The sequence below is a fragment of the Callorhinus ursinus genome, unplaced genomic scaffold (assembly GCF_003265705.2).
Source record: "Callorhinus ursinus isolate GAN/ISIS: 27379988/994484 unplaced genomic scaffold, GSC_fseal_2.0 scaffold6, whole genome shotgun sequence".
Classification (NCBI taxonomy): Eukaryota; Metazoa; Chordata; class Mammalia; order Carnivora; family Otariidae; genus Callorhinus; species Callorhinus ursinus.
Window position 1 is genome coordinate 71,041,984 of NW_027397068.1, and position 23,733 is coordinate 71,065,716.

Consider the following 23,733-nt stretch of genomic DNA (forward strand, 5'->3'; position numbering starts at 1 on the left):
CGGGGGCGCGGGCGGCGGCGGCAGCGGCGGCGGCGGCGCGGCCGAGCCAGAGCCCGCCGGGCGGGTCACGCGGGGCTCGGGAGCTCGGCGGCCCGGCTCGCGGCGCGGGAGGGTCTCGGGGCGGGACCCCGGAGGCCAGCGGCGCAGTCTGCAAAGTTTGCGCCTGAGCGTGGGCTGCGGCCGGGCCGGAGCCGGGGAAAGTTCCCGCAGCCCGGGAGCTCGCCCCGGCGGGGAGCCGCCCGCCCCCCGGCATACCCGGCTCCTGCCCCGAGTGGCGTCCACTGCCCGCCGCCGCTGCGGGGAGCGCCCGTCCCTCCGCCGGAGGGTGGGACCCCAGCCGCGCCGGCCGGTTTTGGGGGGCCCGAGCCCCGCCGCAGAGCACTGGGCATTTCTAATGACGGCCCGCGAGCCAGGGCTCCCGGTTGAAGGAAAACGCATATTGAACGCCCCGCGCCTCCACTTCCTTCATTTTTTCGCGTGTGTGTGTGTGTGTGTGTGTGTGTGTGTGTGTGTGTGTTACCTTTTGTTTTGCTACCTTTTCGGTTTGAATGGTATTTCCAGCGTGAATAAAATACAAAGAGGGAAATGACTGTGCTTTCAGTAACGAGTTTACTTGAAAAAAGGCCCAGGCCCGAATTACGTGGTGGAACTTTGGAGCTTGGTAATTGGCCCGGAGTGGTGGTTTGCTTATTTTAGGGCATTGTTCGTGGCATTGGCCGTCACCCTCTGCTACCTGAGCGTGCAGGAGCCACCCTCCTCCGCCGCCTTTCCTGGGGCGTTTTCTTTAGTTCGACATGCAAAGTAGTAAGTGGGAAAGTCACAATCACTGAGGACTCCTGGTAGGAGACCCCTCCTAGAGCTAGTGATGTGGTTTGAGGAATGGCTTGACTTTTGCAAATAGTTTTTGTGATGTCACCTTTATACGGCATCGGCACCCTCTTCCATATTTATGTTTGAAATCTCTGAGCTTTTGAGTTGGCGAAAACCTTATTTTTTGTTGTTGGGTTTTTGTTTTTGGATCAAGGATAATTTAGGAAAGGATGTACAGTTTGAAATCCCTTTGAAAGATCAGATTGTCTGATGTCATTTTAGACTGTTACAATTTGTGCTCTGAATCGGCTTAGGTGCAGTGTTTTTTTTAAAAAAAATGGAGATTTTCCTCCAGGGAACCTGTCGTCTGCTGTTACTGAAATAATTACCTGCTTGTTAATACATTAATGGCTATGCTCTTCCTTGGTTTTATTAGATGTGGTAGAACTTGGTACCTTTTTAACATAGATAATTTTGTGTTGATCTTTTTAAAAAACAAAACTCAGGCCAGGGATTTCTAAGGAAATTTGATTTTGAGGTTTGTTGCCAGACATTCCAGAAATGACCAATTACAGGTCCTATTTTGCACTCATCTTGCAGCCTTAAAAGCTGTTTGTGGTAGACGCGTGTTCAGTGGAGGTCAGTGTTGTGGTGTTTTGCACTCTGATCTGCTGATGCATGTTACCTGTACCCTCTTTTCAGTAAGACCCAGGTTAGCAACTAGCGCGGGTATACATAATGAAAACTTTATTGGATAGTTAAAACTGAACTTAGTTTTTCTGTAAAGTTGAAAAGGACAGTGATCCTTGTACTAGAATTGCATGTGTCCTCACTAAACCAAGCCTTAAAGCACGTGTAAGCACTTCCTACCTCATTACCTACACTACTCTGGAGGCGAATGCCAGTGATTCCAAGTCTGTCTGTCTGTCTGTCTCCTTTTTAATCACTCTTCCACAGGTATTCATCTCCATTCATCTCCACAAGCCACTTCCAATTTAAAAAAAGAAAGGAAGAGCAAAGAAGCACTTGTTAAAAGAGGACCCTAACTCCGTTTTCTGATCTACTTCCTGGTGATCCTTGTGTCAAACCAGTGTCATTTTTTTTTTTTTTTTTTTTTTTTTATTACCAGGGAGGAAAGTTGTCCTTGTTTTCCAACCCCTGCAACCACACCCCTGCCTTTGCTGACATCTGAGTAGCTGGAGTTTTTCCTTTTCTCCCTATAATGGGGTAGGTGGTGGGGACGCACTCAGTAATAACTTCTAACTTTTTATGACATTTCAGACTTCCATGGCACTCAGGCTCTTGCTGCAAGCCTCAAGAGATGAAAAATAAACAACAGTATCTGGCTGGGTTAGGTGGTGTTGAGTTTTCCTTTGAATTTACCAGAGAATGGCCTCAGTTCTTTTCAGAACTAATTTTCTTATGTATTGCTCTGATGTATTTTTTCAAAAATGCAGTTATCTTTGAACTGTCATGATTCTAAAAAAAAAAAAATCTGCTATGTTCACAATGGAAAGAAATTATCTTTTAGAAGAAAAACTTTAATTGGGCAATTCTTTCCTGCCAAAGAAAGTTAATCAGTACCTGCACATTTAAAGGGATTATCTTCTTTGTTTCTAATCGCTCCTTAGGAGGATGCTGAATTCAGTTGTAAGTAGGTACATTATTCTGACTCCAATCTTATCTCCCTTAACAAATACAGTGAAGGGCTAATATGCCTGTAAAGTCTTGGCTTCCACTAGAAACCTCAGAAGGTTGAATTTTATCACAATCCTATGGTGTATTTAGGAGTAAATTAAATTTTATTTATCAAGTCTTAGGAAAGAAATTTTTTTTTTTTTTGGCCCACATATATCAAAAGGAGCATGAAAATTGTTAATGGAAGTTAATCTATAGCTATATAATTTAGCTGTAATTTCCATGTCAGAGTTAACCTTTGGTAACCAAGTTGGTCCCTTTTGTGCTTACATAGTCACTTTGAGGAGTAATCATTTTAACAAGATTCTGGGAGTCCCGGATGCACTTTTTTTTCTTTTCTGTCTCCAGTATCTAAAGTAAAATATTTGTGGTAGTGCTTGGTTAAATTGAGTGGGTGTGGAGTATTGAAAATACTGGTAGGAAATGAGTGAATTGCACAGGACTGTTCCATGATATACATTAGTGAGAACAGTAGAAAACATATTTTGTAGTCTCTCCTAGCAAAAACCTCTTTATTTGAGTGAAAGAATAGAAATATCTTTCTATTCTTTCTATTCAAATCCAACATCAAGCCTTAAGGATTGACGTTGGATTTGATCATTTTTTTAAAACAGTATAGAAAATGCTTACTATTCAATTTTGTGTAAAAGTAAGTTTTAATGTCTTAATAAATAGAATATCTGGACAGTATTTGTATAGCCCCCCTCCCTGCAAATACTGATAGCAGAAAGGTCAACCATGTTCATATTGAGGAAGGAATAGATGAGAAAGCAGAAAATTTTTGTAGAAAACCCGTTTTTGTATTGACCATCTGAAAATTATAATTTTACTTTGCCCACCTAAACCTTTTCAGCTTCGCCTCTACTGTTCTTTTCTGGAATGCTTTTCTCTGGCCTCTTCCCTCCAGATCCCCCCCACCCTTTTTTTAAACACACTATGTTTCAGCTCAAAGCATCCCTTCCTCCGGAAAGCCTTTCCTGACCCCCCCCCACCTTTGTTACAGGGTCACATTGTATGTCCGGCTGCCATTTTATGTGTTTTGGGGTGTAGTGGCTGTGTCCTATAGGATGCTCTCAGCCCCGGGAGGCTGGGACTGTGTGTGTCTGCTCACCTTTGAATCCTCTGTGAGTGGCAGAGGCGAGGCTCTTGATAAACTGTTACTACATGAATGAATGTTGAATTTTCTTGCCTGGGTTCCTCGCTGTCCAGTTTGAAAGTGTGAAAGATATTCCAGGGAGAGTAGTGACTGCTAGGAAAACTTTCTCCAACTGTAAACTGGCCTTTGAATTGTGCACTTTTATTTAAGAGATTTTTTTTTATTTATTTGACACAGAGAGAGAGAGAGAGCACAAGTAGGCAGAGCGGCAGGCATAGGGAGAGAGAGGGGGGGAGGCTCCCCACTGAGCAGGGAGCCTGATATGGGGCTCAATCCCAGGACCTTGAGATCATGACCTAAGCCGAAGGCAGACGCTTAACTGACTGAGCCACCAGGTGCCCCTAATTGTGTGTTTTAGTAAACTTTTCCTTTTTAAGTATACACGCATAATGGAGAATACACATCTGGAGTTTAGGTATTAGAAATCTTTTTTATATCTAACAATTCAGTTTTACTAGTGAGAAGTTGGTTCTTATGTTTTCAGGTACTTGGAACAAACCTTGTACTTCTGAGAATTTAACCCGTGGTTGTTAGAAGTGTGTTTGATTTCCAAAAGTATAGGGTGTTCCTATTTATCTTTTTGTTAATGATTTCTAACTTAATTGCATTGTGAACAGGGAATCTGATAGTCACACTATACCTGAAATTTTGTTGAGGCTAACTTTGTACCGCTCCTGTAGTCCGCTTCATAAATGTGCCACCTGTTTGTAAAAAAGAATATGTATATCCCCTAATCGATGTGTGTGTTCTGTGTATGACCATTGGATTGAATTTAGTAATTATGTTGTTCACATCTGTATCATTACAAACTCTACTTGATCCGTTGTATATAGTTGATCTTTTGTCTACTTGATGGAGTTGTTAATTAAAATGGTGTTTTTAAAAAAAGAGTTTTAAAAAAACTCTTTTAAGATTAGGGCGCTAGGGTGACTGGGTGGCTCAGTCAATTAAGCGTCTGCCTTGGGCTCAGGTCATGATCTGGGGGTCCTGGGATGGAGTCCTGCATCAGATTCCCTGCTCAGCGGGGAGCCTCCCTCTCCCTCTCCCATTGAGGCCCCCCCCACCCCCTTGTGCTCTCTCTCTCTCAAATAGATAAAATCTTTTAAAAAAATCTTTAAGTTTAGAATTAGTATCATCTTCCAGGTGAATTGAACTTTTTACCAGTGTGAAGGGACCGTCCCTCTTTATCTCCAGCGTGTTTTTTCCTAAGGACAGTTTTGTCTAAAGTTAATGTGGTTTCTCTAGTTTTCTTTTGGTAAATATTTGCCGGGCATATAAAAGCCTATAGCTGAATTTTACCTTTTTATCTAGTCTGGTGATCTTCGTGACTAGAGAGTTTTGTCTGCTTTTATTTGTGTTTACTGATGTGTTTGGATTTCTGGCTACCATCTTATGGACTGACTGGGGATTTTTTTCCCTCTTCCTCTTATTTTACCTGCCCCCTCCCCAACTGTTTGGAAGGTTTGCCCTATATGTCAATTTTTTTTTCCAGTGGTTTTCATAAGAATGTATGTTACCATATCTAAATTAAAGTTGGACGTTACTCACTATCATTACCCTCCTACTGAATTACAAAAAGGCCTTGAGATTTTTAACTCCAGTCATGTGCCCCAGTATGGTCAGTTACTGCCCAGTATTGTAATTCTGTCTTTTCCACCAAAAATTAGACATTCTTTTTATTTTTTATACAGCTAATGTTTATTTAGATTTAATCAAATTTTACCATATCTTTGCTTACTATTCCTGTTTACATTCCAGTCCCCCTTTCTGGGATGATTTTCCTTCTGCTTAAAATGAATTCTTTGGAATTTCCATTGGGGAAGATTTGTTGTTAGTAAATATTTTGTTTGTGAAAATGTATTTTGCCTTATGCTTGAAAGATAGCTTTCTGGGTTGACAGTGTTTTCTCTCAGCGTATTTGAAGGTGGTGTTCCCCTGTCTCCTTTGGGCTCTCAGAGTTACTCCTAAGAAGTTAGCGCTCTGATGTTGTTCCTTTAAGATGGCCTGACTCCTCTCTCTGCCTGTTTTTAAGACCTTCTGGGTAGCCTTCCTACCGTGTGGTGTTACCTCAGTCCATCCATGTGTGGATGGTATTGACATCGCGCGAACTTTATTGGGTATGTTGGGTCTGAGGATGGGAATTTCAGTCGTTCTAAAATAGTGCAGTTAGTGGAACTTTCTGTGACCATGGAAATGTTCTCCATCTGTGCAGTCCCGTATGGCAGCTGTCTGCCACGTGTGGCTAACGAGAATTTGAAATGTGGTTAGTGTGACTGAGGAACTGTGTTTTGAATTTTAATTTAAATAGCCACTCCTGGCTAATGGCTGCCCTGGTGGGAGTGCAGTGGTAGAGAATCCCCAGAAGTGATCATTGCATGAACAGGCCTCTTCCCTGTTCTCTCTCTGGAACTCGAATTAGCGTGACAGGGTCCAGCGGACCTCTAACTTCTTACTTTCAGCCCGCCATGCTCTTTCTCTTTGTGCTGCATTCCGGATCATTTCTTTGGCTCTTACCTTCGGTTCACTACTCTTTCTTTGGGCCTCATCTGCTCCTTTATCCATTACTTTTATTTCAGTTATAGTCTGTTTTTAGAAATTATATTTGGTTCTCTTTCAAATCTGCTTGGTCATTTTTTATAGTCCCACTCTTTGCTCATGTGTTTAAGCTTCTGTTAAGCATATTAAACATTTATAGTTTGTGTCCTGGTATGTGAAGGCTAACTCAGCCATCTGTTTCTGCTCACTCTTACTCATGGTGCCTTGTTTTCTTGTGTGTTGTGTGTGTGTGTGTGTGTGTGTGTGTGTGTGTGTGTGTGTGTGTGTTTCCTGTGAGTTGCTCATTTTCCTTGGAACTTCATCTGAGGGAATTTTGATACCCAGATTGAAGTTACAGTCTTCCAGAGGGAATTTGTCTTTGCTTATGCCGGTCTCCTGGGGACACTACATTCTTGTGGCCACTTTAACTTTAATTCCTGGCTCAGTGTTCTTCCATCCGTTCTGGTAGCAGAAATACCACAGATGTCAGGGGAAATTTCCCTTACTCCTCTATTTGGGGTCGATGATAAAACAAGTTTCCTTGCTGCCCCCTTTGGAATGACAGATTTTCTCTTTTCCCCTTATACTGAAGTCCTTTTGGGCTGCCAGTGTCTAGCTTAACACAGGAATCTCTCTCTCCCCCAGTACTGCCTGTGGCATACAGACTCGAACTCACGTCTCTGGGGTCTCAAACTCAGGGTCTGCAGGAGACTCCTGGAGTGGAACCCTGTCTCAGCACATATTTTTCTCCCAGGGTCTCTGCTCTCGATACCTCTGTGACCTCTCTAGAGACTTTCCTTTTGTGCTGACTCAGCAGTGTGTTTTAAAAGGTGTTTGCGTGTGTGTGTGTCTTTTGCTTTTAGTATTTTATTCGGCACTTTAGTGTTTAGTCTGGTGGTAGGTGGTTTGGGGTATTGGCCTGTCACGTGTGCTAGAACAAAATCCAAGTCAGAGCTTTTTTTTAAAGATTTGTTTATTTATTTTAGAGAGCACGTGCATATGTGTAAGTGGGGGAGGTGGGGGGGGAGGGACAGAGAGAAAGGGAGTCCTCAAGCAGGCTCCCACTTAGCGTGGAGCCCTTTGTGGGGCTCGATCTCACGACCCCGACTGAGATCATGACCTGAGCCAAAATCAAGAGTCAGACGCTTAACAGACTGAGCCATCCAGGCGCCCTCCCAAGTCATAGCATTCTTTTTTCTTTAAAGATTTTATTTATATTTATCTGATATAAGAGAGAGGACAAGCAAGAGGAGTGGCAGAGGGAGAGGGAGAAGCAGGCTCCCCACTGAGCAGGGAGCCCGATGCGGGGCTCGATCCCAGGACCCTGGGATCATGACCCGAGCCAAAGACAGACGCTTAACCGACTGAGCCACCAAGGCGCCCCAAGTCATAGCATTCTTTATAACAGACTATAAAGTGAAGGAAGGGAATATGTGCACACATAGTCTCTTCTTTGGAGGGAAAAAGGTAAAAAAGGAAAGTAGTTACACATTTTAGTGGGAACCAAACCTTAAGTGATCAAAATAACAGACTGTGGTGGGCATATTTCACTTTCCAGTTGGGGTTTCTTTTCTTCCCCACCCCCCTTGTTGACTGTTAAAAGCACATGATGGATTTAGCCCTACTTATTCATTTTTAGATATTGTAAATACAGTGCTTGAGGATGTTATTCAGTATGACTCAATTCTTCTAAGCTATTTTTAGTCTCTGCAAATGGAGTCATACATTATCATTACCTGCAGAGGCAGAAGGCAAAATCACCTGTTGGTGGTGGTTCTTGACGTCAAAGAGACTTCCAAACTTTAGGGGTAAGTTAAGGAAGGTGAAAAATGCACCATTCATCTGGGAGCTGTTACCCATCATCGTTCCCAGCCTCCTTCCTCTGAACTCTGAATGAGCTCAGTGCCAGGCCCTCTGCTGCACTTGGGATGTTGGCATAAAAGGCCTTGTCCTAGCCCCAGAGAGAGCACTTCCCAAAGTTGTAGCTCCTGGAGTGTAGGCTTTCTGCCGGGCACAGTGCTCTTCTCAAGCCCACAGGGCTTTCTAAGGAGCTGAGTCTTGAAACGTCTGTTTTTTTCTTAAATTCACGGAGTGAAGTTTTACCCTTATTCTATCACATCAGTCACTTTGAAGATACGTCTGTAACACATCTTGGCAGTCTGCAAGACCGGACTCTGTGTTGTAGGAACCAGGCTACCCAGTTGAGCAGATACTTCAGCTTCTCTGTGCCTCTCTTGTGCTGGAAGGGTGATAGGATCTGGATCCTTGCCTAAGGGAGTTGACAGTCAAAAATTAACGAGCTGTTTGAAATGTACCAGTTAAATGTCAGTTTAAATGTATTTTCTAATGCAAATTCACAGAAGCGGGCTTGAAAATGTAGATCTGTGTGTTAATATGATTTGTCTATCTCATGGTGGCTGTGCCCAGGAGCTTCTGTTTCTTGTTTTAGCCTGTTCTGAATTCTTCAAGATTTTGAGTAATGAATATTTGTTGCTTTTGTAATGAGGAAGAAAACAAGTTCTTTCCCATTTTCCCTTATTGTCATTAACCGGGCCCTGAACGCAAGTTCCCAAACTTACCTACCTTCTGTTAATTTGCTTTGAATTATACTAAGATGAAAAAAGTGTTTTTAATGAATGCTGATAAATAGTAAGTGGCACTTCAATAGAAAAATGCTAATGCATGCAAGATTACAAATGGAAACTTAAAATTTTATTTTACTTCCCTAAGCACCGTGTTTTCTTCTTCCAAAGGAGAGAAAGTATGTTTTTTAATTTTTAAAAATAACTAAAAGCTTACTGAAAACCAGCACTGAACCTGAAGTTACTAAAAATTGCTGCTTTATAAATACTTTTGTAATTTTAACCTGCCTGACTGTGCCCTTTCCCTCAGGAGCTTGAAGGAAGCAGGGCCTCTAGCCCTCAATGGGCAGGACTGGGTTTTCATCGCTTCCTTATGTTCCCCACCTTCATTAGATTTTGGAGTCAAGAGTTGAATTTAAGATTTTACAGCCTTTTTGTTGATGTGTCAGGCCTTGTCTCGTGATTGCCCTGCCCAGTTAGTAAAGCACATTCAGTGTCCTCAAACCACCTCCCCAACCTAGAAAACCCAGTAGCTTCTAGATTACTGAGATTTATAGTTACCTTATATTGATTTGTCTTAATCATTTAAAGCCAAGATGATACCAAAGAATATGGAGATTGTGTATAAAATTCTGATATTTAAACTACTTCTAGTATTGACTGCTCTATCTGTAATATTTTGAAAACCATTCCCCTTTTTGATAAGTAAAAACATCTCATTCTGTTTCTGTAGTTTGTATTATGAAAGTAACAGATCTCTAAAATGCAAGTAGTATTTTTCCTTAGACTCCCCTCTTTGACTCATTAGCAGTCTCTGCTGTAAAGAAAGATTATGGCAGTGGTAATCTTCCTTCTGAGGGAGAAATTGGACTCTTAATAAAGTGCGTGGATATTTTATGAGCTATGATCGTGTTTCCGAGGCTTTAGGCACTAATGGTAGAGGTGGGGTACCCCAGCTGCGTCGCAGCCCCCCACCCAGAGAGCTTGTTAAATCACAAATTGCTGGGCTCCATCCCCAGAGTTTCAGATTCAGGAGGTGGGGCCCAGAACGTGCATTTCTCCCAGCCCCAGGTGATGCCGATGTTGCTGGTTTGGGACCACACTTTCAGAACCACTCTGTGGAAGATGGAAAAAGGAGAATCAGAACCCGAGTTCTGTTCTTGGTTCATCCGGAAAACCTGTGGGCTCTAAAATGGGGCTGGGGTGGGGCCCACACTAGCATGCCTGTACAGGAGCAGTGAGTATGGTTTCTTGAGTTTCAGTGACTTTTCTAACTGGGTTCATGGGATGCTGAAAATCAGAAGATTGGTACTCTCAAGGAAAGGCTGGTTTCTTGTCAACTTGTGGTTTTCAGTAACTTTTCAGTGTGATATTGCTGGGTCATTTATATTGTATGCAAATGGATCTCTGATGATTATGGTGGCAAGGTGGCTGTGGCTGATTATTAACTTTTCCTGTTGCTTTTAAGATTTTATTTATTTGACAGAGAGAGAAAGTGTGAGAGAGGGAACACAAGCAGGGGGAGTGGGAGAGGGAGAAGCAGCCTCCCCCTCTGAGCAGGGAGCCCGATGCGGGGCTCGATCCCGGGACCCTGCCATCATGACCTGAGCCGAAGGCAGACACTTAATGACTGAGCCACCCAGGTGCTCCTCCTCTTGATTTTAGTTAGCCAGAAAACAGGCCATACAATTGTGTGTATCATTAGAGTTTACAGTAATCAGCCTTCATTTATTTGCTTTGTGTAGTATGTTCCTAACATGGTCGTATAATGATAACAGTTTCTAATTCACTAGGAGGGGATTACTGTGTAAAAGAATCCTGTTTTTTAATTATTTTATAATTCATGTAATCTATGATATTTGCATAAATCTAAGTTTTTAAAAAATCTTATTTGTAGTGTGTGCCTATTAGTTTTAGTGAATTTGAATTGCATCAGATTCAGTTTTCCTGTTTTCTATTGAGAAACTATCCAGGTTTCCTCCGAGGCCCCCTTAAAAGCCTGAAAGAAGTAAAATGTTGTTAAAGTATTTATTAAAGTGAGAGAAAAGGGTGAGTGTAATCCCTGAACTAGAAAAGTCTACCTTTGAATAATTGATTGGTTTGGATCCATGCATGGAGGCAAAAGTGTGCTTTGGAAGATTTGTGATTGAGAGCCTGTCTCTGTTCCCATAACTTGCCTGTAGTATCTCTGAGAATTAACACGTGTCTAAATAAGAACGGTGCAGACAGATACTTTAAAATCTTTGTTGACATTTACGCCATTCAAAGTCTGTTTGTTGGATCCATAAACAGTATGTACTATTAGTTATGGAAGGAATACATTTAATTTTCACTGTCTGATGTTAACATTAGAATATTATTATACATAAATACCAAGGGATATGTATGGGAAATGTTAAATATGCCACCAAAAATCAAACGCATGGGTTGTTGTTGTTGTTGTTTTTCATTCATCGGCCTTTACCCAGAACTTAGAAATACTGTACGTGCACAATGCATGTATATTTTTCTACTCTTGAAGATTTATAGTCTAATGGGGAAAACACTTCAGTGTCTTTAAATGTTACAGTTGCTGCTATAGAAGTATATGCCATGTACAGTTATGGCACAGTATTCTGGAGTCAGAAATGAGACCCTCCATTTTCCTGCATTCACGTTCGTTGGAAACTTAAGAGTAAAAATGAATTTATGGCAGTAAAGAGACCGCAGTTTGAAAAGTTCATGTAAAAATAAGTGTTAAGTACTCAGACATACATTAGTCATAATGCAGGGGAGGATTGTTTGTCTACTTGAGGACATTAGGGAGCAGTGTCAGATAAATGAGGACACATACTCAGTTCGAAGTCTCTTTTAAAGAGTTCTTTATTAGTGACTGCCCTTTCACAGAAAGCAGATGTTTCCAGTCTCCCTGGTTGTGATCTAAAATTTTATCTGAGACTGATCACACTAAGCCACTTGAGGAATCCGTAAACAACACGTGCCATGCAGAGAGTCAGGCATGGCTCTTTCTGAAACCCCATGGTCATGGACATAGTCTCACAATGGTTAAAACAGATCTTTTGATTTCCAGCTTACCAATTTAATTAAAATGCTTGGAATGTTTTATATGCCTGGTTTGCGATACCTCTGGTTTATTCCAGCATAGGGATTCCCAGCTGGTGAGCTTTCCGGGGATGAAACATGGTCATAGATTGTGTGTCTTTTTCCCATTTGCAGTACTGTTTTAAAAATATATGTCAATTGTGTTATTAATAAAATATGAATACATTTAAAAATGTTAATGACTTCAGGTACTTTTTTGGCATTATGTACTTCTCAATGAATTGTACTTTTGTATAATTACTGTTGTTTGTGTATGAATTAATTTTGAGGGACACCTGGGTGGCTCAGTTGGTTAAGTGTCTGCCTTCAGCTCAGGTCATGATCCCAGCGTCCTGGGATCGAGCTCCACGTGGGGCTCCCTGATTAGCGGGGGGGTCTGCTTCTCCCTCTCCCCCTGCCCCTCCCCTCCACGTGCACATGTGCTCTCTTGCTCTCTCTCTGTCTCTCAAATAAATAAAAAATCTTTAAAAAATTAATTTTGAAGTTGTTGAGATCCCTCTATGATTCAAGGTAGTTATTGCATAAAAGTCCATTTCCCTTATTAGTATTTGCTTTACCTTAAGTTTTATATTTAGGAGAGAGATTTTATTGGGTTTTCTATTAGAGATTCAATGCACAAATAAAATCAGTTTTATATAATCATGAAGTTTATGTGTTTCAGTGCAATGGTGGTGGTGGAGCACAGAGATTGGGAGTGTGGGCTCAAATCCAGATCAAATCCAGCTACATTACTTAGGAAAGTTACCTAATGTTTCAGGTTCCTCATCTGTAAAATGCAAGTAATAATACGAACTCAAGTGTGAATTCCACGGTCCAGGTGGGGAAAACATAGAACTTTATTTTCCATTAATAATTTACAGCAAATTATGTCCCCATCCTACCGGGGAAGTAGAACTATCATCTGTGAGTTCACAGACCTCCTCCTCTTGCCTGGGCTTAGGTATGATTTGAGGATGGGGAATCCCTTTATGACGTCATGGCCTGGGGGGACTCCATCCTGCCCTCCAGCCTCCTCTTTGCGCAGTGTGGAGGTATTGCTTGCTCTTACAGTCTGCCCCATCAGTGAGGTAGTTCTCTCCACATGCCCTTGCTGTGCCCGAGGGGATGGGAACCATGTTGCTGTTGTCATGCTCTAGTGGCACACAAATCTCTGCAAAGCTCAGACACTTTCTGTCCTAAAGCATTAATAGCTGTTCCCCTCCGGTCGATTTGCTGTTTCACTGGGGCTCTGGCACCGTGGTGGGGGCTCTGCCCCGGGCTCACCATTGCCTCTAGACTCGGTTCTGTACTTCTCCGTCTCTACCCCAGGCTTTGGGAGTGGAGGTGGCGATGTGCAGTATTTCTCACAGGTCTGGTTTCTGTGTAGACCTAGCGTTCCCTCTGTTCTTAGGGCCTTTGGAACCCGCAACCAGGTCCGGCTGTTATGTTCTGCCATGTCCTGTCCCTCTCCCGAGGCAGTGAGCACTGATGATTTGGGTTTGGGGAGGTGGGAGTAAAAGACAAGGAAAACAAAAACTCTAGGGATGAAAAAATGACATTTCAAAAATACCGTCTCTACCAAATCATCTCAAGAATTAAGTAAAAATTCATGCAAAGGGCTTACCAAGTGTCTGGCTTATAGCAAAGAAGAGCTATTACGGTTGAGTGGTGTTATTTGTATTGTTATAACAATAAACTGTAAACTAAGATCTGTTAGACCCCAAGTTCAAGGGTCCACCTTAACTATATTCAGGGAGCTGAAACAAATTTTTCTAACTTCATATTACACTTGTGGAGGTGATCAGCCTTTCTGTCTGCTTCATATTTATCCGAAACTTCGGATAAGTTTCCGAATTGGGGTGTCTGACAGTTTGAGTTTGAGTCTTTTGCCATGGCCTTGGTGTGCCTTGTTAATTCTGGTAAATTACCTTTCATACAACAAAACAAGATAGAAACAAGGCCAAACATGAGAGGCGTGGAGGACAGAAGTGTGAATAAGTCCACAGAGTGCGCTGGCTTTGCTGGAAGAACCGTGCTGTTGAGCAGACCCGCTCCCTGAGCTCAGACAGCACATGTCGCCGCATCCTCGCCGTGGTGGGTCACCGTGTCACCCTCTTCCTTCAGTACGTTGTTGAATACCTACAATGGGCCAGAAACTGTTGGAGCATTAGGAATACAACACTGAAGGAAAGAACTAAAAGTCCCTGCTCTCGTGAACCTTGCCTTCTGGTGGAGGGGATGGCAGGGAACCAGGGCGGTAAGGAGGCAGCTACAGCTGGGAAGAAGTTGCCCATGAGAGCGTGTACACACCCAGTGCCCGCCGGGCGGCCAGGGAAGCCTCGCTGGGAAGGTGACCTGCCAGGAAAGGCCTGAAGGAAGGTGCAAGCCCTGTTCCCCACCCCAGCAGCATCTGGGGAAGAGCAGCGGGGCCCTGGCTGGGCCTGGGGTCATGTGGGGGTGACAAGGCCTGTGACATTCATTCTGAGTGAGATGCGAAACCGCTGGCTTTTTTCTTTTTCTTTTCTTTTCTTTTTTTTTTTTTTTAAGGACTTGAGCTTGCCTTTATTGGCCAAAGCTAACCTTGGGGAGTTAATGCTCTGTTCACTTTTGTATTATTGGACTTAAGTCTTATTTTATCTCTTCTTGAAACTTAATTGATTGTATTTAATTAAAGTCGCACCAGGAAAATTCCGTGCAACGTTTAAGCCAATCAGTGAAAGAGCTATAAAAGGATTGATAGAGTATCCTTTTTTAAAAAAAAAAAATTACATTTTAAGAGCACACTTCTCGTGATGAGCACCGAGTAATGTATGGAATTGTTGAATCACTGTATTGTAAATGAAACTAATGTAACTGTACGTTAACTACAGCAGAATTAAAAATAGATAAATTATCCTTTTATATACGAAGACTACCGCAGTCAGGTCAGTTGAAGATAGCTTTTAAACGAAATTTAAAAAATCTTGAGCACAGTGAATTTTAGATTTTATCTGATAGAACTTCTCAGATGTCTCCTGGTTACACTGAGAGCAAATACATACACCTATCAGGCCACTTGCTTATTTGGAGTAGAGGATAGTTGGTTTGGCAGTCATCTTCCTATCAACGGAACTGGCGTTCACCCAGACAATAAGTAAAATATTTCCAGACTGAAAGATTTTTAAACAGGTATAAAAATATTTATAACCGGTTACAGCCAACATCATTCTTCCTCTAACTGGAATCACTGCCTGCTAACGCAGTAAACTTCCTGAAGCTTCAGCAGTTTTGAGAACAGTAGTGTAAGAAACCAACGAGAACACCGAGAATTGGGTCAGAATGTTCTCACAAGCTTAGAAGAAGTGGCACCATCCTGGCTTAGGCTTTTGAGATTCAATGAATCTTTATTCTTTTCCTGGTTCCGTGAGCGATTTTTCTTCTGGGGGGGATAGGAAATATATTAGGGAAATTTCATATCGTGCTTTAAAACTTCATGTCTGTGATTTTTAAAATATGTCTAATCAGTTTGGCAGGATGCAGTATTTTTATTTTAACTTTTTGATTTATAAAAATTCCAAACATGGACAGAAGGATAGTACAGTGAACCCCCTCAGTATGTACCCCTCACCAGCCTCAACAGCTACCAACTCCTGACGGTTTTCTTTCCTCAAACCTTCCTCACCTATTTTCCCCTTCTTTCATTATTTTGAAGCAGATTCCAGATGTATTATTTCATGATAAATATTTCAGTATAGGGGCACCTGGGTGGCTCAGTCAGTTAAACGTCCAACTCTTGATTTCTGCTCAGGTTATAATCTCAGGGTCGTGGGATCAAGCACCACATCAGGCTCCTCACACAGTGTGGAGTCTGCTTGTCCCTCTCCCTCTTCTTCTCCCCCTGCTCATGTTCTCTGTCTTTCTAAAATAAATAAAATCTTGGGGTGCCTGGGTGGCTCAGTCATTGGGTGTCTGCCTTCGGCTCAGGTCATGATCCCAGGGTCCTGGGATCGAGCCCCGCTCCGGGCTCCCTGCTCCGCGGGAAGCCTGCTTCTCCCTCTCCCACTCCCCCTGCTTGTGTTCCCTCTCTCGCTGTCTTTCTCTCTGTCAAATACATACATAAAAAATCTTTAAAAATAAAATAAAGTAAATAAAATCTTTAAAAAAAATATTGCAGTATATACCTCCCCAAATAAGACTTTTTAAAAACATGACAATTATTCCTATCATACGTAAAAATTGAGAATAAATCCTTAATATCTTGAAATACCCAGTCTGATGGTAGGCAGGGTTGTAAACATACTCATAAGTTACTAATTCACTGTATTTAAATGTCTTGATAATGCATTCAGATAAGGACTGCCATTTAGTTAACTAGATGCTTAGGTGAAGGTTAAAATGATTATTGAATGGCATTTGTATGAATCTGCCACTGTTAATTTAAAGCAAATTTGGCCATAGGTGGTGTGTCTACAGCTCACATACCACAGGTTTTAGAATATATGTATTGCTTTCCTCTTGTCAACTCACTGCCCTTAACAGAATCCTCAGCAGACAAGGCCCTTCTAAAGCCTTTCTGTGCAGTTTAGGTGGTGCCAGCAATGGGCCGATGCTTAGGATTAGGAGAAAATGGTATTATATAGTCATTTATTACATCAGATGTGACCTCCAAGTGATACCTGTAGTTGGTTAAACTCCAATCAGACCTTGGCTTTCTATCACAGGATTGGTAAATGTATATTTATTCTTAAGTTAAAATAAGATGGTATTTTCATTCTTCACTTTCAACATGTTTTGCACAGAGTGCAGAGTGCATGGGCGAATCTGGGAAGGTAATCCTCAGGGAGTACAGGCTGCATGACCCTCTCATTGTTGACTGCTTAGCTTGGACTGTGGTTCTCCTGGACCTGTGGGCTTTGAGGAGAATTGATGGGACATGCTGAATTCAGTGTGTGTTCCTTACTCTCGTACCTTGACCAGGTGCCTTGAGTAAATCCCTGTCTCAGTAGGGCCAGATCATGATTTAAACAATGATCAGAAGTGCTTTTGTGACATTTTCAGTGAAAATGGGTTTTAGGCAATTATCTGAAAAACAATAGAATGTAGTTTACTAAAGTAACGCAGTACCATTTTTTTTTTCTGTTTTACAAACAAGAATGGTATAGCTCTTTAAATTTAGAGATCTTACAAGTATGGGGAACTTGATAGTTACAGTTTCTGCAGTAGTCTTTCCTTCTACCCTAGAAGTAAGGGTGGACTTAATCCAATGGGAAAAAAAAATATTCTCCTGGTGGTGATGGCACATAACCTTTCTCGGCATTTCAGTTTAGCCTACGTTCTTTGCTTAACTAGAATTTGCAAGTTTAAGCAACTAGGTTTACCTTAGAGGGTATAAAAAAAGTAAACTCAGTCTCTGTCTTGAGGACCTCATGGTTTTAATGTTGTAAAAAAACGAACAGCTGTACAAGACCATACTCAATATGAAAATGAAAGATACAGACCACCTCACTGAAGCTCAGAGCACCCTCTCCCCTGCTTCCTCTGCTTTGTGCCCTCCCGGCTAGCACCGCCTTCCCTGCCCACTGTGCTGCCTCTGTTTTACTCGTACATTCTCTTGATCACACTGTCTCTCTCTGCCATTAGCCTTGGAGGACAACGACACTTCCTTTCTCCTTTTCATATTCTTTTGGAGTGATTAGTAGTAGATAACTCAGGTAATTTTTTGAGTAGGCGCCAGGAGCCCCTTGGGGTGCTCGAAAGGCCAGGCGTTGCCTCTCACAGCCCTGGGTGGACATCCTGGCTTCACCGCTTTCTTGCTCTGACCACAGGCCGATTAATCACTCCGGGCTAGGGTTCCTCATCTGTAATTTTGCAGGCATGTTAAACTTCTGAAGTGCAGGAAGGTCTGAAAGAGTACGAAGAATTGTCCTCCCCTTGCCCAAATACGAATTGTATCATCACTGGGCAACCCTGGCCTAGGCTAGATCGGTCCCTAAGGTAGACATGGGGTACCTTACCTGACTCACAAGAGGGAGGGATGAAAACCTTAACAAAATGGGGAGGGGGGTGGTCCAGTAAAGAGGGAAGAAGGCGGCATGAATGTCGTTGATCCTGATGGTGTCTTACTGGGTGAGAAAGAGTCATGGGGGCCGGGGAGGGGTTGGTATTATGGAATGGGAGATAGGTTTTTCAGATTATGGAGGATCTTGAGTGTCAGGGAATGAATTTGAACTTGATCTTAGGTGATGGGGTATGATGAGAAGTTTTTGATGTGTGACTGATGCGTGTTTTATCAAGGGAGCTTTGCTGCACTTGCAGAGATGGCTGTGTGAGAGGGAAGGTCACGGCAGGAAGATCAGTCCGGGGCTCCGATATCACAGAGGGTGCAGGGCAGAGACCCGGGTTAGATGCTACTTCTTCCACTTGTTGGTCATTTGACCTGAAGGCCAGGTACTTAGTGTGTGTAACTGGTGTGAGTTGCTGTTCCTCCTGCAAAGCTGAGTCAGTTGCTACCATAGGGCTGTTTTGGAAAAATTAAGGACGGACATGTGTCAAGTGCCTCAGTCCTGGGGATGCTAGTCCAACTGCACTTTTCCTTATCCACTTGGTTTTCCCTCTTGGTCATGTTATTGATTTGCAGGAAGGACCAACTGGAAGGGGGAAGAAGAGGAAGCTGGCAGAAATCTGGTCAGAGGTATATTTTGTGCCTCGTAGAAGGTGCCTTGTTGGGGCCTGGCCATGGAGCTTTCCTGTCTTCTCGATCTTCAGATGTTATGAGTCCCTTATTTCTAAACTTTTTCTGTCTCTTGGTTGCTGTGTAGTCTAAATTTCTTCATTTGACCACGTATGATTCATTCTTCTGTTTTTGGCATGAGAAACTTTAAGTTAGCTCTTTGCATTGTGCTTTATTTTGCTAGCTTTGGTAGTCTTATTTTACTACCTTGGACTTGTGATACAGTAAAAACCAGCTCTAGTTTTGTGGTTTTATGTTAGCTGTAAAAATCTAGGAGAGAAATTGTCCAAAAGAGGAACCACTGTTAAAAAGAAGTCATGATTGGGGCACCTGGGTGGCTCAGTTGGTTAAGCAAATGCCTCCGGCTCAGGTCATGATCCCGGAGTCCCAGGGTCGAGTCCCGTGTTGGGCTCCTGGCTCAGCGGGGAGTCTGCTTCTCCCTCTGGCCCTCTCCCCTCTCATGCTCTCCCTTTCTCTCTCTCTCTCTCTCAAAAAAATAAAATCTTTAAAAAAAAAAAATAAGTCATGGTTTAGAGTACTGCTCTTCATCCAAGTAGCAGTTTAGAGCAGGCATTCCTCATGTAACCCAGTTGTGTGTGTATTGATGTTGAAGGAAAGGCATCATTTTGAGTAGTTTAATTTTAAAGATCTGTGTATTTCACTTAAGTGTAGTAGTGTTCTTGAAATACTTTAAAGATTCTTTTTCTCCCATTTAAGACAGGGGATACTCTGTTCACACCCTTCAGAGAAATGGACAGCCTGGGTCTGTAATAAAGTGTTGTGTTTTAAAGCATAGGTCGGTAATTGTATATGAGAATATATACACTGCTACATATAAATTAACTTCAGAGCACAGATCAGAGATTAGCTTTCCTCTCCTTCTTCACCAGCCCCTTCAACAGAATCCATACCAGCCTCCTCGTAATCCTTCTCCTGGTCAGCCATGTCCTCACGGGCCACAGAAAACTCTCCTTCCTGCATGCCCTCGCCCACATACCAGTGAACAGAGGCCCGCATGGCATATAACAAACTTGTGGTCCAGGTGAGCCCGGGCGTCAGCGATGACTGTGCCCAGCATGCTCACAGCTCACTGTACTTGGGCTGGGTCTCCAACAGGTACCCCAGCGGGAGGCTGGTAATTCTGCCAACTTCGAAGCCAGTGGGGCACCAGTCCACAAACTGGATGGTGCGCTTGGTCTTGGTGATGGTGGTGACAGCACTGACATCCTTGGGAACCCCACTGCCACGGTGTGACAGGCAGCAGGCCGTGTGTTTGCCATGGTGAGGGTCCCGTTTCACCCTCCAGTTCGCTGGCTCAGATCACGCACTGCTGAGCGCTGCTACAGAAGACTGTTGGTGGAAGGCTTTCTCAGCAGACATGACGGGGGTCTATGTGGCCAGAGGGCAGCGGATGCGGGGATAGCGCACCAGGCTGGTCTGGAATTCTGGGCTCCATCGACTCTGAGGGAAGCGGTGATGGAGGACACGATGTGACCTTTCAACCTGTTCAGGTTAGCGTAGGTTCAGCGTTCAGTATGGCCTCGTCCACCATGAAGGCACAAGCAGAGCGCTCCAGGACGGTGTGGGTCGTGAGGATGGAGTTGTAGGGCTCACCTACAGCTGTGGAAACCCCGGGGAGGGTAAATGGAGACCTCCAGCGTGGACTTCTCGCCGTAATCGACAGAGAGACGTCCCTTCAGCAGGAAGGCGAGACCAGACCCAGTTCCCCTCTGAAGCCGTGGAAAACCAAGAAGCCCCGAAAACCTGTGCACTGGTCGGCCAGTTTCCGAATTTGGCCCAAGACAAGGTCAGTGATCTCCTTGCTGATGGTGTGGTGCCTTCAGGCAGTTCTTGGCAGCATCTTGCTTGCCCGGGAGGAGCTGGTGGTGGGCACCAGTGCCACTTCATCGATGACCGTGGGTTCCAGGTCTACAAACGCTGCCCCCCGCACATGCCCGCCAGCTCCCGTCTCCCTGAAGACGGCGTTGAAGGCGTCCGCTCCTCCCCCAGTGGTCTTGTCGCTCGGCGTCTGACCGCCAGGCTGGACGCCATGTTCCAGGGAACAGTCTGGGCCCCAGACTGGCCAGCGTGGACAGAGATGCGCTCACGCGTGGTGGCTGCTTTGTGGCTGCCCAGCAGATGGCGGAGAGCAGCAGAGGAGGGGCTTGCTTCTTACGCGGTGACTCCTGGGCGGTCGATGTACAAGAACCTGCCGATGTAAAATATTTAACTTAAGTTTTTGAAATAGGCCCAAAGGGACTCGCAGGTCATCTAGTCTAACCCTGTCATTTTTCATGTTTGGAAGCTGAGGCCTAGAAACTCAATATTCAGTGTCTTTTACTTTATGAAATAATCATGGTTACGATGAGGACCCGGTGTCGTTAAGGAGAGACTTTTTTTAATGAGTTATACTTACAGGGTAATCTTTTTGAAACCAGGAAGATACTTAATACTTACCAAAGAGGGACCGTGAAAAATAAATTTTTAAAAAATTTCATCCATTTTCATGATTGAGCTTTCAGGACAGAGAGGGCAAGCGGGAACTGCCAGGAGGGCATTGCTGAGAAGGACAGGGGCCACGTACAAACTCTGCTGGGAGATTAATAATTTCTACCCTGGGCCCAGGAAGGAGCAGGGGAGCTGATGTGATGTATCCTACATCTTTGTTCTGGTTTTAGTAGTGCTTGATTCCTGTAATCTGCTCTTCATTTATTCATAGGTTATATATACAATATCCCCCTTTTCCTCCTGAATGCTAGTAGGTTGTTTTGTTTTGTTTTGTTTTTGGGTTTTTGTTTTTTTTTTGGCATAGAAACGTCAGGGAAGTCATGCTAAAAATAAGGTGTTGATTTTAAAAGCTCTTTTGTATGTTCCTTTGTAGTATTTGACCTCTGGTGTATTTACACTTAGCAGGACTAGCACTTCACCGAGGCCTTTGCCCTTGGCTGTTCCTTACTGCTGTACCTAGCCTTACGTGGTGGGCGGACGCAGCACCAGCTGGAATTGCCTTGTGTGTTGAGTGGCTGTCTCTTCCTACTCACAGGCTCTGAAGGATGGTGGACGCGATGTATCTGCCTGAACGGGGCCTGGCAGTGGTCACTGCCTGTGACATTTGATGACCACACGAATGCACATCCACCGTCTAGCTTCAGTCTGATGGCGTTAAGCTGGAAAAACTAGAATATTGGGAGAAGATTCTTCACCAAAACTGTGGTAGAGTTTTAGGAGAGTAATTAAGAAATGATCGGGCTAAGCACTGACATTTTGCAAGGTAATGTTTAGTTTATAAACTTGGGAGATTTATGATTGCCTGTTAAAGTAGTGGTTTTTGGTTCTTTTAGCTGAGGCAGTAAACCTGGACTAATGAAGTTTTTCATCTCAAGAAAAGTGCACCTTCTGTAATTTCATCACTGAAGTAGGGCGATTGGATTTATTTGGAAATGGCAGAGAATTCATTAGCTCGAACAGCTAAACACCCATTAGGACGTAGCTACTGTGCTGTGGTGATGAATGGATTAATAATTCATCCATCTAACATCTGTTGGAGTGACTGCCGTTAGGTGCTGTGCTGAACAAGGTAGAGAAGGAACTGACAGTGTAGTAGATAAGTTAACAAGCAAAAATAGTGTGGTGTCAATACAGCGATGGAGAGGTACCGTGTCGGCCCAGCGGCAGTCCGCAGGAGGGGCACGTAACAGATCTCAGAGGTCGTAGGGTGCTTCCTCTAAGTGGAGCCTAAGCTGGGACCTGAGAGATGAGTGGGACTTAGGTGGAGAAAGAGGGAAGGTCTGTACAGGTTTGGGGTTCATCAGCATATGGACGGCAGATGAAGTTGTCAGGGTGGGTGTAGCGTAAGGAGAGCGCGGGGGCGGGGGGAGCACAAACACTTATGGGTGGCCTGTCTCCAAAGGGAGCCTGAGAGAGGACAGACAGCAGAAAGGGAGGAAGTAGTGGGCACGTGCGCAAAGCCAGCGGGAGGAAAAGTTTTCGGGAAGGAAGGAGTAAACAGCAGAGTCCAGCGCGGCCGGGAGGCCAGCAGAGAGGAGGGCGCAGGGGGTTAGCTGTGGGGAGGTTGCTGGTGTCCTCGGCCAGAGGCATGCCAGGGGCACCAGCGGACAAAGTTAGCCTCCTGGGGCTTTGAAAATGAGGAGCAGGTGAGGCAGACGCTGTGCACACAGAACACGGACCGCTGTTCTTAAAATTGTAATTTCTTAGATTAAGAGAAACATGCACCCCAGTGTTTACAGCAGCAGTGTCCACAACAGCCAAACTGTGGAAAGAGCCTAGATGTCCGTCAACAGATGACTGGACAAAGAAGATGTGGTCCATATATACAGTGGAATTACGCAGCCATCCAAAAAATGACACCTTGCCATTTGCAATGATGTGGATGGAACTAGAGGGTGTTATGCTGAGCAAAATAAGTCAGTCAGAGAAGGACAAGTATCATATGATCTCACTGATACAAGGAATTTGAGAAACAAGACAGAGGATCATGGGGGAAGGGAGGGAAAAGTGAAACAAGACGAAACCAGAGAGGGAGACAAACCCTAAGAGACTCTTAATCTCAGGAAACAAGCAGGGTTGCTGGAGGGGAGGGGGGTGGGAGGGAGGGGGGGGGGGGGGGGGGGGGATGGACGCTGGGCAGGGTACGCGCTGTGGTGAGCGCTGTGAATTGTGTGAGACTGATGAATCAGACCTGTACCCCTGAAACAAGTAATACGTTATATGTTAATAAAAAAAAGAAACATTGGTCAAAGGAATACTTAGAGAGTGAGAATGATGGAAGGAGATGGGGGAGGTTGAAAATCCTGGAGTGGCTAGAAAGTGGAGCTTGGGGAGTGTTGTCCCAGTGGGCCTGGGGGTCAGGTGCAGGTGGTCACTGCAGTTCCCCGAGAGTTTTTTTCTTTTTTCTTTTCTTTTCTTTTCCTTTTCCCTTCCTTTTCCTTTCCTTTTCCTTCTCTTCTCTCTTATTTTTTTTATTTTTTTTTTTTTAATATTTTTTTTTTTTTTTTTTTTTTTTTTTTAAGATTTTGTTTTATTGTGGGCCTAGGTGGCTCAGTCAAGTGTCTGCCTTCCACTGAGGTCCTGGGATCGAGACTCGCCTGGGGCTTCTTGCCCAGTGGAAAGTCTGCTTCCCCCTCTCCCTCTGCTGCTCGCTC

The 23,733-nt window shown here is 43.8% G+C and overlaps 1 protein-coding gene across 3 annotated transcripts in view; it reads left to right on the top strand.

Moving 5' to 3' along the window:
• The window catches only part of SNX9 (sorting nexin 9), a 117,062-nt gene that overhangs the window by 9,605 nt on the left and 83,724 nt on the right, over positions 1-23,733 (top strand). Inside the window, exon 1 of one of the 3 annotated variants that reach the window (XM_073894154.1) lies at positions 21,693-21,842. The exons of the other annotated variants lie outside the window; for them this stretch is intronic. The gene's annotated coding sequence lies outside the window, so the exon portion shown is untranslated. Of the gene's footprint in view, positions 1-21,692; positions 21,843-23,733 lie in introns of those variants that run through there. 3 annotated transcript variants of the gene reach the window in all.